The sequence below is a fragment of the Phalangium opilio genome, unplaced genomic scaffold (genome assembly GCF_054372755.1).
Source record: "Phalangium opilio isolate 3A_F unplaced genomic scaffold, DU_Popi_V2 ptg000352l_1, whole genome shotgun sequence".
NCBI lineage: Eukaryota > Metazoa > Arthropoda > Arachnida > Opiliones > Phalangiidae > Phalangium > Phalangium opilio.
The window spans coordinates 8227938-8242034 of record NW_028324228.1 but is presented as its reverse complement, the minus strand read 5'-3'; the positions used below and the strand labels follow the sequence as shown (position 1 = coordinate 8242034).

Sequence of the window (14097 nt, the reverse complement as noted above, 5' to 3'; positions counted from 1 at the left end):
GTTTTTCCACAATACCTGACGACCGTTTAATTTTTGGGCTTCCGTGGCGCAATGGTTAGCGCGTTCGGCTGTTAACCGAAAGGTTGGTGGTTCGAGCCCACCCGGGAGCGGTGTTGTGAGATCTCAAACGTAATGTCAAATGCCAAAGTTTTTCCACAATACCTGACGACCATTTAATTTTTGAGCTTCCCTGGCGCAATGGTTAGCGCGTTCGGCTGTTAACCGAAAGGTTGGTGGTTCGAGCCCACCCGGGAGCGGTGTTGTGAAATCTCACATGTAACGTAAAAATCCAAAGTTTTTCCACAATACCTGACGAACATTTAATCTTTGGGCTTCCGTTGCGCAATGGTTAACGCCGTCGGCTGTTAACCGAAAGTTTGGTGGTTCGAGCCCATCCGGGAGCGGTGTTGTGAGGTCTTAGATGTAACGTAAAATTCAGAGTTTTTTAAAAATAACTGACGAACATTTAATTTTTGGGCTTCCGTGGCGCAATGGTTAGCGCGTTCGGCTGCTAACCGAAAGGTTGGTGGTTCGAGCCCATCCGGGAGCGGTGTTGTGAAGTCTCAGATGTGACGTAAAAAGTCAAAGTTTTTCCACAATACCTGACGACCATTTCATTTCTGAGCTTCCTTGGCTCCATGGTTAGCGTGTTCGGATGTTAAGCTTAAGGTTGGTGGTTCGAGCCCACCCGGGAGCAGTGTTGTGAAGTCTCAAATGTAACGTAAAAAGCCAAAGTTTTTCCACAATACCTGACGACCATTTAATTTTTGGGCTTCCGTGGCTCAATGGTTAGCGCGTTCGGCTGTTAACTAATAGGTTGGTGGTTCGAGCCCACCCGGGAGCGGAGTTGTGAAATCTCACAGGTAACGTAAAAATACAAAGTTTTTCCACAATACCTGACGAACATTTAATCTTTGGGCTTCCGTTGCGCAATGGTTAACGCCGTCGGCTGTTAACCGAAAGGTTGGTGGTTCGAGCCCATCCGGGAGCGGTGTTGTGAGGTCTTAGATGTAACGTAAAATTCAGAGTTTTTTAAAAATATCTGACGAACATTTAATTTTTGGGCTTCCGTGGCGCAATGGTTAGCGCGTTCAGCTGTTATTCAAAAGGTTTGTGGTTCGAGCCCATCAAGGAGCGGTGTTTTGAAGTCTCTGATGTGACGTAAAAAGTCAGAGTTTTTCCACAATACCTGACGACCATTTCATTTCTGAGCTTCCTTGGCTCGAAGGTAAGCGCGTTCGGATGTTAACCAAAAGGTTGGTGGTTCGAGCCCACCCGGCTGCCGTGTTGTGAAGTCTCAAATGTAACGTAAAAAGCCAAAGTTTTTCCACAATACCTGACGACCGTTTAATTTTTGGGCTTCCGTGGCGCAATGGTTAGCGCGTTCGGCTGTTAACCGAAAGGTTGGTGGTTCGAGCCCACCCGGGAGCGGTGTTGTGAGATCTCAAACGTAATGTCAAATGCCAAAGTTTTTCCACAATACCTGACGACCATTTAATTTTTGAGCTTCCCTGGCGCAATGGTTAGCGCGTTCGGCTGTTAACCGAAAGGTTGGTGGTTCGAGCCCACCCGGGAGCGGTGTTGTGAAATCTCACATGTAACGTAAAAATCCAAAGTTTTTCCACAATACCTGACGAACATTTAATCTTTGGGCTTCCGTTGCGCAATGGTTAACGCCGTCGGCTGTTAACCGAAAGTTTGGTGGTTCGAGCCCATCCGGGAGCGGTGTTGTGAGGTCTTAGATGTAACGTAAAATTCAGAGTTTTTTAAAAATAACTGACGAACATTTAATTTTTGGGCTTCCGTGGCGCAATGGTTAGCGCGTTCGGCTGCTAACCGAAAGGTTGGTGGTTCGAGCCCATCCGGGAGCGGTGTTGTGAAGTCTCAGATGTGACGTAAAAAGTCAAAGTTTTTCCACAATACCTGACGACCATTTCATTTCTGAGCTTCCTTGGCTCCATGGTTAGCGTGTTCGGATGTTAAGCTTAAGGTTGGTGGTTCGAGCCCACCCGGGAGCAGTGTTGTGAAGTCTCAAATGTAACGTAAAAAGCCAAAGTTTTTCCACAATACCTGACGACCATTTAATTTTTGGGCTTCCGTGGCTCAATGGTTAGCGCGTTCGGCTGTTAACTAATAGGTTGGTGGTTCGAGCCCACCCGGGAGCGGAGTTGTGAAATCTCACAGGTAACGTAAAAATACAAAGTTTTTCCACAATACCTGACGAACATTTAATCTTTGGGCTTCCGTTGCGCAATGGTTAACGCCGTCGGCTGTTAACCGAAAGGTTGGTGGTTCGAGCCCATCCGGGAGCGGTGTTGTGAGGTCTTAGATGTAACGTAAAATTCAGAGTTTTTTAAAAATATCTGACGAACATTTAATTTTTGGGCTTCCGTGGCGCAATGGTTAGCGCGTTCAGCTGTTATTCAAAAGGTTTGTGGTTCGAGCCCATCCGGGAGCGGTGTTTTGAAGTCTCTGATGTGACGTAAAAAGTCAGAGTTTTTCCACAATACCTGACGACCATTTCATTTCTGAGCTTCCTTGGCTCGAAGGTAAGCGCGTTCGGATGTTAACCAAAAGGTTGGTGGTTCGAGCCCACCCGGCTGCCGTGTTGTGAAGTCTCAAATGTAACGTAAAAAGCCAAAGTTTTTCCACAATACCTGACGACCGTTTAATTTTTGGGCTTCCGTGGCGCAATGGTTAGCGCGTTCGGCTGTTAACCGAAAGGTTGGTGGTTCGAGCCCACCCGGGAGCGGTGTTGTGAGATCTCAAACGTAATGTCAAATGCCAAAGTTTTTCCACAATACCTGACGACCATTTAATTTTTGAGCTTCCCTGGCGCAATGGTTAGCGCGTTTGGCTGTTAACCGAAAGGTTGGTGGTTCGAGCCCACCCGGGAGCGGTGTTGTGAAATCTCACATGTAACGTAAAAATCCAAAGTTTTTCCACAATACCTGACGAACAATTAATCTTTGGGCTTCCGTTGCGCAATGGTTAACGCCGTCGGCTGTTAACCGAAAGGTTGGTGGTTCGAGCCCATCCGGGAGCGGTGTTGTGAGGTCTTAGATGTAACGTAAAATTCAGAGTTTTTTAAAAATAACTGACGAACATTTAATTTTTGGGCTTTTGTGGCGCAATGGTTAGCGCGTTCGGCTGCTAACCGAAAGGTTGGTGGTTCGAGCCCATCCGGGAGCGGTGTTGTGAAGTCTCAGATGTGACGTAAAAAGTCAAAGTTTTTCCACAATACCTGACGACCATTTCATTTCTGAGCTTCCTTGGCTCCATGGTTAGCGTGTTCGGATGTTAAGCTTAAGGTTGGTGGTTCGAGCCCACCCGGGAGCAGTGTTGTGAAGTCTCAAATGTAACGTAAAATGCCAAAGTTTTTCCACAATACCTGACGACCATTTAATTTTTGGGCTTCCGTGGCTCAATGGTTAGCGCGTTCGGCTGTTAACTAATAGGTTGGTGGTTCGAGCCCACCCGGGAGCGGAGTTGTGAAATCTCACAGGTAACGTAAAAATACAAAGTTTTTCCACAATACCTGACGAACATTTAATCTTTGGGCTTCCGTTCCGCAATGGTTAACGCCGTCGGCTGTTAACCGAAAGGTTGGTGGTTCGAGCCCATCCGGGAGCGGTGTTGTGAGGTCTTAGATGTAACGTAAAATTCAGAGTTTTTTAAAAATATCTGACGAACATTTAATTTTTGGGCTTCCGTGGCGCAATGGTTAGCGCGTTCAGCTGTTATTCAAAAGGTTTGTGGTTCGAGCCCATCCGGGAGCGGTGTTTTGAAGTCTCTGATGTGACGTAAAAAGTCAGAGTTTTTCCACAATACCTGACGACCATTTCATTTCTGAGCTTCCTTGGCTCGAAGGTTAGCGCGTTCGGATGTTAACCAAAAGGTTGGTGGTTCGAGCCCACCCGGATGCCGTGTTGTGAAGTCTCAAATGTAACGTAAAAAGCCAAAGTTTTTCCACAATACCTGACGACCGTTTAATTTTTGAGCTTCCGTGGCGCAATGGTTAGCGTGTTCGGCTGTTAACCGTAAGGTTGGTGGTTCGAGCCCACCCGGGAGCGGTGTTGTGAGATCTCAAACGTAATGTCAAATGCCAAAGTTTTTCCACAATACCTGACGACCATTTAATTTTTGAGCTTCCGTGGCGCAATGGTTAGCGCGTTCGGCTGTTAACCGAAAGGTTGGTGGTTCGAGCCCACCCGGGAGCGGTGTTGTGAAATCTCACATGTAATGTCAAATGCCAAAGTTTTTCCACAATACCTGACGAACATTTAATCTTTGGGCTTCCGTTGCGCAATGGTTAACGCCGTCGGCTGTTAACCGAAAGGTTGGTGGTTCGAGCCCATCCGGGAGCGGTGTTGTGAGGTCTTAGATGTAACGTAAAATTCAGAGTTTTTTAAAAATAACTGACGAACATTTAATTTTTGGGCTTCCGTGGTGCAATGCTTAGCGCGTTCGGCTGTTAACCGAAAGGTTGGTGGTTCGAGCCCATCCGGGAGCGGTGTTGTGAAGTCTCAGATGTGACGTAAAATGTCAAAGTTTTTCCACAATACCTGACGACCATTTCATTTCTGAGCTTCCTTGGCTCCATGGTTAGCGTGTTCGGATGTTAAGCTTAAGGTTGGTGGTTCGAGCCCACCCGGGAGCAGTGTTGTGAAGTCTCAAATGTAACGTAAAAAGCCAAAGTTTTTCCACAATACCTGACGACCGTTTAATTTTTGAGCTTCCGTGGCGCAATGGTTAGCGCGTTCGGCTGTTAACCGAAAGGTTGGTGGTTCGAGCCCACCCGGGAGCGGTGTTGTGAAATCTCACATGTAACGTAAAAATCCAAAGTTTTTCCACAATACCTGACGAACATTTAATCTTTGGGCTTCCGTTGCGCAATGGTTAACGCCGTCGGCTGTTAACCGAAAGATTGGTGGTTCGAGCCCATCCGGGAGCGGTGTTGTGAGGTCTTAGATGTAACGTAAAATTCAGAGTTTTTTAAAAATAACTGACGAACATTTAATTTTTGGGCTTCCGTGGCGCAATGGTTAGCGCGTTCGGCTGTTAACCGAAAGGTTGGTGGTTCGAGCCCATCCGGGAGCGGTGTTGTGAAGTCTCAGATGTGACGTAAAAAGTCAAAGTTTTTCCACAATACCTGACGACCATTTCATTTCTGAGCTTCCTTGGCTCCATGGTTAGCGTGTTCGGATGTTAAGCTTAAGGTTGGTGGTTCGAGCCCACCCGGGAGCAGTGTTGTGAAGTCTCAAATGTAACGTAAAAAGCCAAAGTTTTTCCACAATACCTGACGACCATTTAATTTTTGGGCTTCCGCGGCTCAATGGTTAGCGCGTTCGGCTGTTAACTAATAGGTTGGTGGTTCGAGCCATCCCGGGAGCGGAGTTGTGAAATCTCACATGTAACGTAAAAATCCAAAGTTTTTCCACAATACCTGACGAACATTTAATCTTTGGGCTTCCGTTGCGCAATGGTTAACGCCGTCGGCTGTTAACCGAAAGATTGGTGGTTCGAGCCCATCCGGGAGCGGTGTTGTGAGGTCTTAGATGTAACGTAAAATTCAGAGTTTTTTAAAAATAACTGACGAACATTTACTTTTTGGGCTTCCGTGGCGCAATGGTTAGCGCGTTCGGCTGTTAACCGAAAGGTTGGTGGTTCGAGCCCATTCGGGAGCGGTGTTGTGAAGTCTCAGATGTGACGTAAAAAGTCAAAGTTTTTCCACAATACCTGACGACCATTTCATTTCTGAGCTTCCTTGGCTCCATGGTTAGCGTGTTCGGATGTTAAGCTTAAGGTTGGTGGTTCGAGCCCACCCGGGAGCAGTGTTGTGAAGTCTCAAATGTAACGTAAAAAGCCAAAGTTTTTCCACAATACCTGACGACCATTTAATTTTTGGGCTTCCGTGGCTCAATGGTTAGCGCGTTCGGCTGTTAACTAATAGGTTGGTGGTTCGAGCCCACCCGGGAGCGGAGTTGTGAAATCTCACAGGTAACGTAAAAATACAAAGTTTTTCCACAATACCTGACGAACATTTAATCTTTGGGCTTCCGTTGCGCAATGGTTAACGCCGTCGGCTGTTAACCGAAAGGTTGGTGGTTCGAGCCCATCCGGGAGCGGTGTTGTGAGGTCTTAGATGTAACGTAAAATTCAGAGTTTTTTAAAAATATCTGACGAACATTTATTTTTGGGCTTCCGTGGCGCAATGGTTAGCGCGTTCAGCTGTTATTCAAAAGGTTTGTGGTTCGAGCCCATCCGGGAGCGGTGTTTTGAAGTCTCTGATGTGACGTAAAAAGTCAGAGTTTTTCCACAATACCTGACGACCATTTCATTTCTGAGCTTCCTTGGCTCGAAGGTTAGCGCGTTCGTATGTTAACCAAAAGGTTGGTGGTTCGAGCCCACCCGGCTGCCGTGTTGTGAAGTCTCAAATGTAACGTAAAAAGCCAAAGTTTTTCCACAATACCTGACGACCGTTTAATTTTTGAGCTTCCGTGGCGCAATGGTTAGCGCGTTCGGCTGTTAACCGTAAGGTTGGTGGTTCGAGCCCACCCGGGAGCGGTGTTGTGAGATCTCAAACGTAATGTCAAATGCCAAAGTTTTTCCACAATACCTGACGACCATTTAATTTTTGAGCTTCCGTGGCGCAATGGTTAGCGCGTTCGGGTGTTAAACGAAAGGTTGGTGGTTCGAGCCCACCCGGGAGCGGTGTTGTGAATTTTCACATGTAACGTAAAAATCCAAAGTTTTTCCACAATACCTGACGAACATTTAATCTTTGGGCTTCCGTTGCGCAATGGTTAACGCCGTCGGCTGTTAACCGAAAGGTTGGTGGTTCGAGCCCATCTGGGAGCGGTGTTGTGAGGTCTTAGATGTAACGTAAAATTCAGAGTTTTTTAAAAATAACTGACGAACATTTAATTTTTGGGCTTCCGTGGCGCAATGGTTAGCGCGTTCGGCTGTTAACCGAAAGGTTGGTGGTTCGAGCCCATCCGTGAGCGGTGTTGTGAGGTCTCAGATGTGACGTAAAATCAAAGTTTTTCCACAATACCTGACGACCATTTCATTTCTGAGCTTCCTTGGCTCCATAGTTAGCGTGTTCGGATGTTAAGCTTAAGGTTGGTGGTTCGAGCCCACCCGGGAGCAGTGTTGTGAAGTCTCAAATGTAACGTAAAAAGCCAAAGTTTTTCCACAATACCTGACGACCATTTAATTTTTGGGCTTCCGTGGCTCAATGGTTAGCGCGTTCGGCTGTTAACTAATAGGTTGGTGGTTCGAGCCCACCCGGGAGCGGAGTTGTGAAATCTCACAGGTAACGTAAAAATCCAAAGTTTTTCCACAATACCTGACGAACATTTAATCTTTGGGCTTCCGTTGCGCAATGGTTAACGCCGTCGGCTGTTAACCGAAAGGTTGGTGGTTCGGGCCCATCCGGGAGCGGTGTTGTGAGGTCTTAGATGTAACGTAAAATTCAGAGTTTTTTAAAAATATCTGACGAACATTTAATTTTTGGGCTTCCGTGGCGCAATGGTTAGCGCGTTCAGCTCTTATTCAAAAGGTTTGTGGTTCGAGCCCATCCGGGAGCGGTGTTTTGAAGTCTCTGATGTGACGTAAAAAGTCAGAGTTTTTCCACAATACCTGACGACCATTTCATTTCTGAGCTTCCTTGGCTCGAAGGTTAGCGCGTTCGGATGTTAACCAAAAGGTTGGTGGTTCGAGCCCACCCGGCTGCCGTGTTGTGAAGTCTCAAATGTAACGTAAAAAGCCAAAGTTTTTCCACAATACCTGACGACCGTTTAATTTTTGGGCTTCCGTGGCGCAATGGTTAGCGCGTTCGGCTGTTAACCGAAAGGTTGGTGGTTCGAGCCCACCCGGGAGCGGTGTTGTGAGATCTCAAACGTAATGTCAAATGCCAAAGTTTTTCCACAATACCTGACGACCATTTAATTTTTGAGCTTCCCTGGCGCAATGGTTAGCGCGTTCGGCTGTTAACCGAAAGGTTGGTGGTTCGAGCCCACCCGGGAGCGGTGTTGTGAAATCTCACATGTGACGTAAAAATCCAAAGTTTTTCCACAATACCTGACGAACATTTAATCTTTGGGCTTCCGTTGCGCAATGGTTAACGCCGTCGGCTGTTAACCGAAAGGTTGGTGGTTCGAGCCCATCCGGGAGCGGTGTTGTGAGGTCTTAGATGTAACGTAAAATTCAGAGTTTTTTAAAAATAACTGACGAACATTTAATTTTTGGGCTTCCGTGGCGCAATGGTTAGCGCGTTCGGCTGCTAACCGAAAGGTTGGTGGTTCGAGCCCATCCGGGAGCGGTGTTGTGAAGTCTCAGATGTGACGTAAAAAGTCAAAGTTTTTCCACAATACCTGACGACCATTTCATTTCTGAGCTTCCTTGGCTCCATGGTTAGCGTGTTCGGATGTTAAGCTTAAGGTTGGTGGTTCGAGCCCACCCGGGAGCAGTGTTGTGAAGTCTCAAATGTAACGTAAAAAGCCAAAGTTTTTCCACAATACCTGACGACCATTTAATTTTTGGGCTTCCGTGGCTCAATGGTTAGCGCGTTCGGCTGTTAACTAATAGGTTGGTGGTTCGAGCCCACCCGGGAGCGGAGTTGTGAAATCTCACAGGTAACGTAAAAATCCAAAGTTTTTCTACAATACCTGACGAACATTTAATCTTTGGGCTTCCGTTGCGCAATGGTTAACGCCGTCGGCTGTTAACCGAAAGGTTGGTGGTTCGAGCCCATCCGGGAGCGGTGTTGTGAAGTCTTAGATGTAACGTAAAATTCAGAGTTTTTTAAAAATATCTGACGAACATTTAATTTTTGGGCTTCCGTGGCGCAATGGTTAGCGCGTTCAGCTCTTATTCAAAAGGTTTGTGGTTCGAGTCCATCCGGGAGCGGTGTTTTGAAGTCTCTGATGTGACGTAAAAAGTCAGAGTTTTTCCACAATACCTGACGACCATTTCATTTCTGAGCTTCCTTGGCTCGAAGGTTAGCGCGTTCGGATGTTAACCAAAAGGTTGGTGGTTCGAGCCCACCCGGCTGCCGTGTTGTGAAGTCTCAAATGTAACGTAAAAAGCCAAAGTTTTTCCACAATACCTGACGACCGTTTAATTTTTGGGCTTCCGTGGCGCAATGGTTAGCGCGTTCGGCTGTTAACCGAAAGGTTGGTGGTTCGAGCCCACCCGGGAGCGGTGTTGTGAGATCTCAAACGTAATGTCAAATGCCAAAGTTTTTACACAATACCTGACGACCATTAAATTTTTGAGCTTCCCTGGCGCAATGGTTAGCGCGTTCGGCTGTTAACCGAAAGGTTGGTGGTTCGAGCCCATCCGGGAGCGGTGTTGTGAAGTCTCAAATGTAACGTAAAAAGCCAAAGTTTTTCCACAATACCTGACGACCATTTAATTTTTGGGCTTCCGTGGCTCAATGGTTAGCGCGTTCGGCTGTTAACTAATAGGTTGGTGGTTCGAGCCCACCCAGGAGCGGAGTTGTGAAATCTCACAGGTAACGTAAAAATACAAAGTTTTTCCACAATACCTGACGAACATTTAATCTTTGGGCTTCTGTGGCGCAATGGTTAGCGCGTTCGGCTGTTAACCGAAAGGTTGGTGGTTCGAGCCCATCCGGGAGCGGTGTTGTGAGGTCTTAGATGTAACGTAAAATTCAGAGTTTTTTAAAAATACCTGACGAACATTTAATCTTTGGGCTTCTGTGGCGCAATGGTTAGCGCGTTCGGCTGTTAACCGAAAGGTTGGTGGTTTGAGCCCACCCGGGAGCGGTGTTGTGAGCTCTCACATGTAACGTAAAAAGCCAAAGTGTTTCCACAATACCCGACGACCATTTAATTTTTGGGCTTCCGTGGCGCAATGGTTAGCGCGTTCGGCTGTTAACCGAATGGTTGGTGGTTCGAGCCCATCCGTGAGCGGTGTTGTGAGGTCTCAGATGTGACGTAAAAAGTCAAATTTTTCTACAATACCTGACGAACATTTAATCTTTGGGCTTCCGTTGCGCAATGGTTAACGCCGTCGGCTGTTAACCGAAAGGTTGGTGGTTCGAGCCCATCCGGGAGCGGTGTTGTGAGGTCTTAGATGTAACGTAAAATTCAGAGTTTTTTAAAAATAACTGACGAACATTTAATTTTTGGGCTTCCGTGGCGCAATGGTTAGAGCGTTCAGCTGTTAACCGAAAGGATGGTGGTTCGAGCCCACCCGGGAGCGGTGTTGTGAGCTCTCACATGTAACGTAAAAAGCCAAAGTTTTTCCACAATACCTGACGAACATTTAATCTTTTGGGCTTCCGTTGCGCAATGGTTAACGCCGTCGGCTGTTAACCGAAAGGTTGGTGGTTCGAGCCCATCCGGGAGCGGTGTTGTGAGGTCTTAGATGTAACGTAAAATTCAGAGTTTTTTAAAAATAACTGACGAACATTTAATTTTTGGGCTTCCGTGGCGCAATGGTTAGAGCGTTCAGCTGTTATTCAAAAGGTTTGTGGTTCGAGCCCATCCGGGAGCGGTGTTGTGAAGTCTCAGATGTGACGTAAAAAGTCAAAGCTTTTCCACAATACCTGACGAACATTTAATCTTTGGGCTTCCGTTGCACAATGGTTAACGCCGTCGGCTGTTAACCGAAAGGTTGGTGGTTCGAGCCCATCCGGGAGCGATGTTGTGAGGTCGTAGATGTAACGTAAAATTCAGAGTTTTTTAAAAATAACTGACGAACATTTAATTTTTGGGCTTCCGTGGCGCAATGGTTAGCGCGTTCGGCTGTTAACCGAAAGGTTGGTGGTTCGAGCCCATCCGGGAGCGGTGTTGTGAGGTCTTAGATGTAACGTAAAATTCAGAGTTTTTTAAAAATACCTGACGAACATTTAATCTTTGGGCTTCTGTGGCGCAATGGTTAGCGCGTTCGGCTGTTAACCGAAAGGTTGGTGGTTCGAGCCCACCCGGGAGCGGTGTTGTGAGCTCTCGCATGTAACGTAAAAAGCCAAAGTGTTTCCACAATACCCGACGACCATTTAATTTTTGGGCTTCCGTGGCGCAATGGTTAGCGCGTTCGGCTGTTAATCGAAAGGTTGGTGGTTCGAGCCCACCCGGGAGCGGTGTTGTGAGCTCTCACATGTAACGTAAAAAGCCAAAGTGTTTCCACAATACCCGACGACCATTTAATTTTTGGGCTTCCGTGGCGCAATGGTTAGCGCGTTCGGCTGTTAACCGAAAGGTTGGTGGTTCGAGCCCACCCGGGAGCGGTGTTGTGAGCTCTCACATGTAACGTAAAAAGCCAAAGTGTTTGCACAATACCCGACGACCATTTAATCTTTGGGCTTCCGTGGCGCAATGGTTAGCGCGTTCGGCTGTTAACTGAAAGGTTGGTGGTTCGAGACCATCCGGGAGCGGTGTTGTGAGGTCTCAGATGTGACGTAAAAAGTCAAAGTTTTTCCACAATACCTGACGACCATTTAATTTTTGAGCTTCCGTGGCGCAATGGTTAGCGCGTTCGGCTGTTAACCGAAAGGTTGGTGGTTCGAGCCCATCCGGGAGCGGTGTTGTGAGGTCTCAGATGTGACGTAAAAAGTCAAAGTTTTTCCAAAATACCTGACGAACATTTAATTTTTGGGCTTCCGTGACGCAATGGTTAGCGCGTTCGGCTGTTAACCGAAAGGTTGGTGGTTCGAGCCCACCCGGGAGCGGTGTTGTGAAATCTCACATGTAACGTAAAACTCCAAAGTTATTCCACAATACCTGACGAACATTTAATTTTTGGGCTTTTGTTGCGCAATGGTTAACGCCGTCGGCTGTTAACCGAAAGGTTGGTGGTTCGAGCCCATCCGGGAGCGGTGTTGTGAGGTCTTAGATGTAACGTAAAATTCAGAGTTTTTTAAAAATAACTGACGAACATTTAATTTTTGGGCTTCCGTGGCGCAATGGTTAGCGCGTTCGGCTGTTAACCGAAAGGTTGGTGGTTCGAGCCCATCCGGGAGCGGTGTTGTGAGGTCTTAGATGTAACGTAAAATTCAGAGTTTTTTAAAAATACCTGACGAACATTTAATCTTTGGGCTTCTGTGGCGCAATGGTTAGCGCGCTCGGCTGTTAACCGAAAGGTTGGTGGTTCGAGCCCACCCGGGAGCGGTGTTGTGAGCTCTCACATGTAACGTAAAAAGCCAAAGTGTTTCCACAATACCCGACGACCATTTAATTTTTGGGCTTCCGTGGCGCAATGGTTAGCGCGTTCGGCTGTTAACCGAAAGGTTGGTGGTTCGAGCCCACCCGGGAGCGGTGTTGTGAGCTCTCACATGTAACGTAAAAAGCCAAAGTGTTTCCACAATACCCGACGACCATTTAATTTTTGGGCTTCCGTGGCGCAATGGTTAGCGCGTTCGGCTGTTAACCGAAAGGTTGGTGGTTCGAGCCCACCCGGGAGCGGTGTTGTGAGGTCTTAGATGTAACGTAAAATTCAGAGTTTTTTAAAAATACCTGACGAACATTTAATCTTTGGGCTTCTGTGGCGCAATGGTTAGCGCGTTCGGCTGTTAACCGAAAGGTTGGTGGTTCGAGCCCACCCGGGAGCGGTGTTGTGAGCTCTCACATGTAACGTAAAAAGCCAAAGTGTTTCCACAATACCCGACGACCATTTAATTTTTGGGCTTCCGTGGCGCAATGGTTAGCGCGTTCGGCTGTTAACCGAAAGGTTGGTGGTTCGAGCCCACCCGGGAGCGGTGTTGTGAGCTCTCACATGTAACGTAAAAAGCCAAAGTGTTTCCACAATACCCGACGACCATTTAATTTTTGGGCTTCCGTGGCGCAATGGTTAGCGCGTTCGGCTGTTAACCGAAAGGTTGGTGGTTCGAGCCCACCCGGGAGCGGTGTTGTGAGCTCTCACATGTAACGTAAAAAGCCAAAGTGTTTGCACAATACCCGACGACCATTTCATTTTTGGGCTTCTGTGGCGCAATGGTTAGCGCGTTCGGCTGTTAACCGAAAGGTTGGTGGTTCGAGCCCACCCGGGAGCGGTGTTGTGAAATCTCACATGTAACGTAAAAATCCAAAGTGTTTCCACAATACCTGACGAACATTTAATCTTTGGGCTTCCGTTGCGCAATGGTTAACGCCGTCGGCTGTTAACCGAAAGGTTGGTGGTTCGAGCCCATCCGGGAGCGGTGTTGTGAGGTCTTAGATGTAACGTAAAATTCAGAGTTTTTTAAAAATAACTGACGAACATTTAATTTTTGGGCTTCCGTGGCGCAATGGTTAGCGCGTTCGGCTGTTAACCGAAAGGTTGGTGGTTCGAGCCCATCCGGGAGCGGTGTTGTGAGGTCTTAGATGTAACGTAAAATTCAGAGTTTTTTAAAAATACCTGACGAACATTTAATCTTTGGGCTTCTGTGGCGCAATGGTTAGCGCGTTCGGCTGTTAACCGAAAGGTTGGTGGTTCGAGCCCACCCGGGAGCGGTGTTGTGAGCTCTCACATGTAACGTAAAAAGCCAAAGTGTTTCCACAATACCCGACGACCATTTAATTTTTGGGCTTCTGTGGCGCAATGGTTAGCGCGTTCGGCTGTTAACCGAAAGGTTGGTGGTTCGAGCCCACCCGGGAGCGGTGTTGTGAGCTCTCACATGTAACGTAAAAAGCCAAAGTGTTTCCACAATACCCGACGACCATTTAATTTTTGGGCTTCCGTGGCGCAATGGTTAGCGCGTTCGGCCTTTAACCGAAAGGTGTGTGGTTCGAGCCCATCCGTGAGCGGTGTTGTAAGGTCTCAGATGTGACGTAAAATTCAGAGTTTTTTAAAAATATCTGACGAACATTTAATTTTTGGGTTTCCTTGGCGCAATGTCTAGCGCATTCAGCTGTTATTCAAAAGGTTTGTGGTTCGAGCCCATCCGGGAGCGGTGTTTTGAAGTCTCGGATGTGACGTAAAAAGTCAGAGTTTTTCCACAATACCTGACGACCATTTCATTTCTGAGCTTCCTTGGCTCGAAGGTTAGCGCGTTCGGATGTTAACCAAAAGGTTGGTGGTTCGACCCCACCCGGCTGCCGTGTTGTGAAATCTCACATGTAACGTAAAACTCCAAAGTTTTTCCACAAT

The 14097-nt window shown here is 47.2% G+C and overlaps 16 non-coding genes across 16 annotated transcripts; all 16 read left to right on the top strand.

The window, feature by feature from the left end:
- The first annotated feature begins 37 nt into the window (after nucleotides 1-37).
- On the top strand, nucleotides 38-110 carry TRNAN-GUU (transfer RNA asparagine (anticodon GUU)). Its single transcript has one exon. It is a non-coding gene; the product is annotated as a tRNA-Asn (tRNA).
- Nucleotides 111-477: 367 nt separating this feature from the next.
- TRNAS-GCU (transfer RNA serine (anticodon GCU)) lies at nucleotides 478-550 on the top strand. The gene has a single exon. It is a non-coding gene; the product is annotated as a tRNA-Ser (tRNA).
- Nucleotides 551-1358: 808 nt separating this feature from the next.
- Nucleotides 1359-1431, top strand: TRNAN-GUU (transfer RNA asparagine (anticodon GUU)). The gene has a single exon. It is a non-coding gene; the product is annotated as a tRNA-Asn (tRNA).
- A 367-nt stretch (nucleotides 1432-1798) lies between these two features.
- Nucleotides 1799-1871, top strand: TRNAS-GCU (transfer RNA serine (anticodon GCU)). The gene has a single exon. It is a non-coding gene; the product is annotated as a tRNA-Ser (tRNA).
- An 808-nt stretch (nucleotides 1872-2679) lies between these two features.
- TRNAN-GUU (transfer RNA asparagine (anticodon GUU)) lies at nucleotides 2680-2752 on the top strand. The gene has a single exon. It is a non-coding gene; the product is annotated as a tRNA-Asn (tRNA).
- A 367-nt stretch (nucleotides 2753-3119) lies between these two features.
- On the top strand, nucleotides 3120-3192 carry TRNAS-GCU (transfer RNA serine (anticodon GCU)). The gene has a single exon. It is a non-coding gene; the product is annotated as a tRNA-Ser (tRNA).
- Nucleotides 3193-4147: 955 nt separating this feature from the next.
- Nucleotides 4148-4220, top strand: TRNAN-GUU (transfer RNA asparagine (anticodon GUU)). The gene has a single exon. It is a non-coding gene; the product is annotated as a tRNA-Asn (tRNA).
- Nucleotides 4221-4734: 514 nt separating this feature from the next.
- TRNAN-GUU (transfer RNA asparagine (anticodon GUU)) lies at nucleotides 4735-4807 on the top strand. Its single transcript has one exon. It is a non-coding gene; the product is annotated as a tRNA-Asn (tRNA).
- A 3006-nt stretch (nucleotides 4808-7813) lies between these two features.
- Nucleotides 7814-7886, top strand: TRNAN-GUU (transfer RNA asparagine (anticodon GUU)). Its single transcript has one exon. It is a non-coding gene; the product is annotated as a tRNA-Asn (tRNA).
- Nucleotides 7887-8253: 367 nt separating this feature from the next.
- TRNAS-GCU (transfer RNA serine (anticodon GCU)) lies at nucleotides 8254-8326 on the top strand. Its single transcript has one exon. It is a non-coding gene; the product is annotated as a tRNA-Ser (tRNA).
- Nucleotides 8327-9134: 808 nt separating this feature from the next.
- On the top strand, nucleotides 9135-9207 carry TRNAN-GUU (transfer RNA asparagine (anticodon GUU)). The gene has a single exon. It is a non-coding gene; the product is annotated as a tRNA-Asn (tRNA).
- A 1980-nt stretch (nucleotides 9208-11187) lies between these two features.
- TRNAN-GUU (transfer RNA asparagine (anticodon GUU)) lies at nucleotides 11188-11260 on the top strand. The gene has a single exon. It is a non-coding gene; the product is annotated as a tRNA-Asn (tRNA).
- A 954-nt stretch (nucleotides 11261-12214) lies between these two features.
- TRNAN-GUU (transfer RNA asparagine (anticodon GUU)) lies at nucleotides 12215-12287 on the top strand. The gene has a single exon. It is a non-coding gene; the product is annotated as a tRNA-Asn (tRNA).
- Nucleotides 12288-12361: 74 nt separating this feature from the next.
- On the top strand, nucleotides 12362-12434 carry TRNAN-GUU (transfer RNA asparagine (anticodon GUU)). Its single transcript has one exon. It is a non-coding gene; the product is annotated as a tRNA-Asn (tRNA).
- A 220-nt stretch (nucleotides 12435-12654) lies between these two features.
- TRNAN-GUU (transfer RNA asparagine (anticodon GUU)) lies at nucleotides 12655-12727 on the top strand. Its single transcript has one exon. It is a non-coding gene; the product is annotated as a tRNA-Asn (tRNA).
- Nucleotides 12728-12801: 74 nt separating this feature from the next.
- On the top strand, nucleotides 12802-12874 carry TRNAN-GUU (transfer RNA asparagine (anticodon GUU)). The gene has a single exon. It is a non-coding gene; the product is annotated as a tRNA-Asn (tRNA).
- Nucleotides 12875-14097: the final 1223 nt, after the last annotated feature.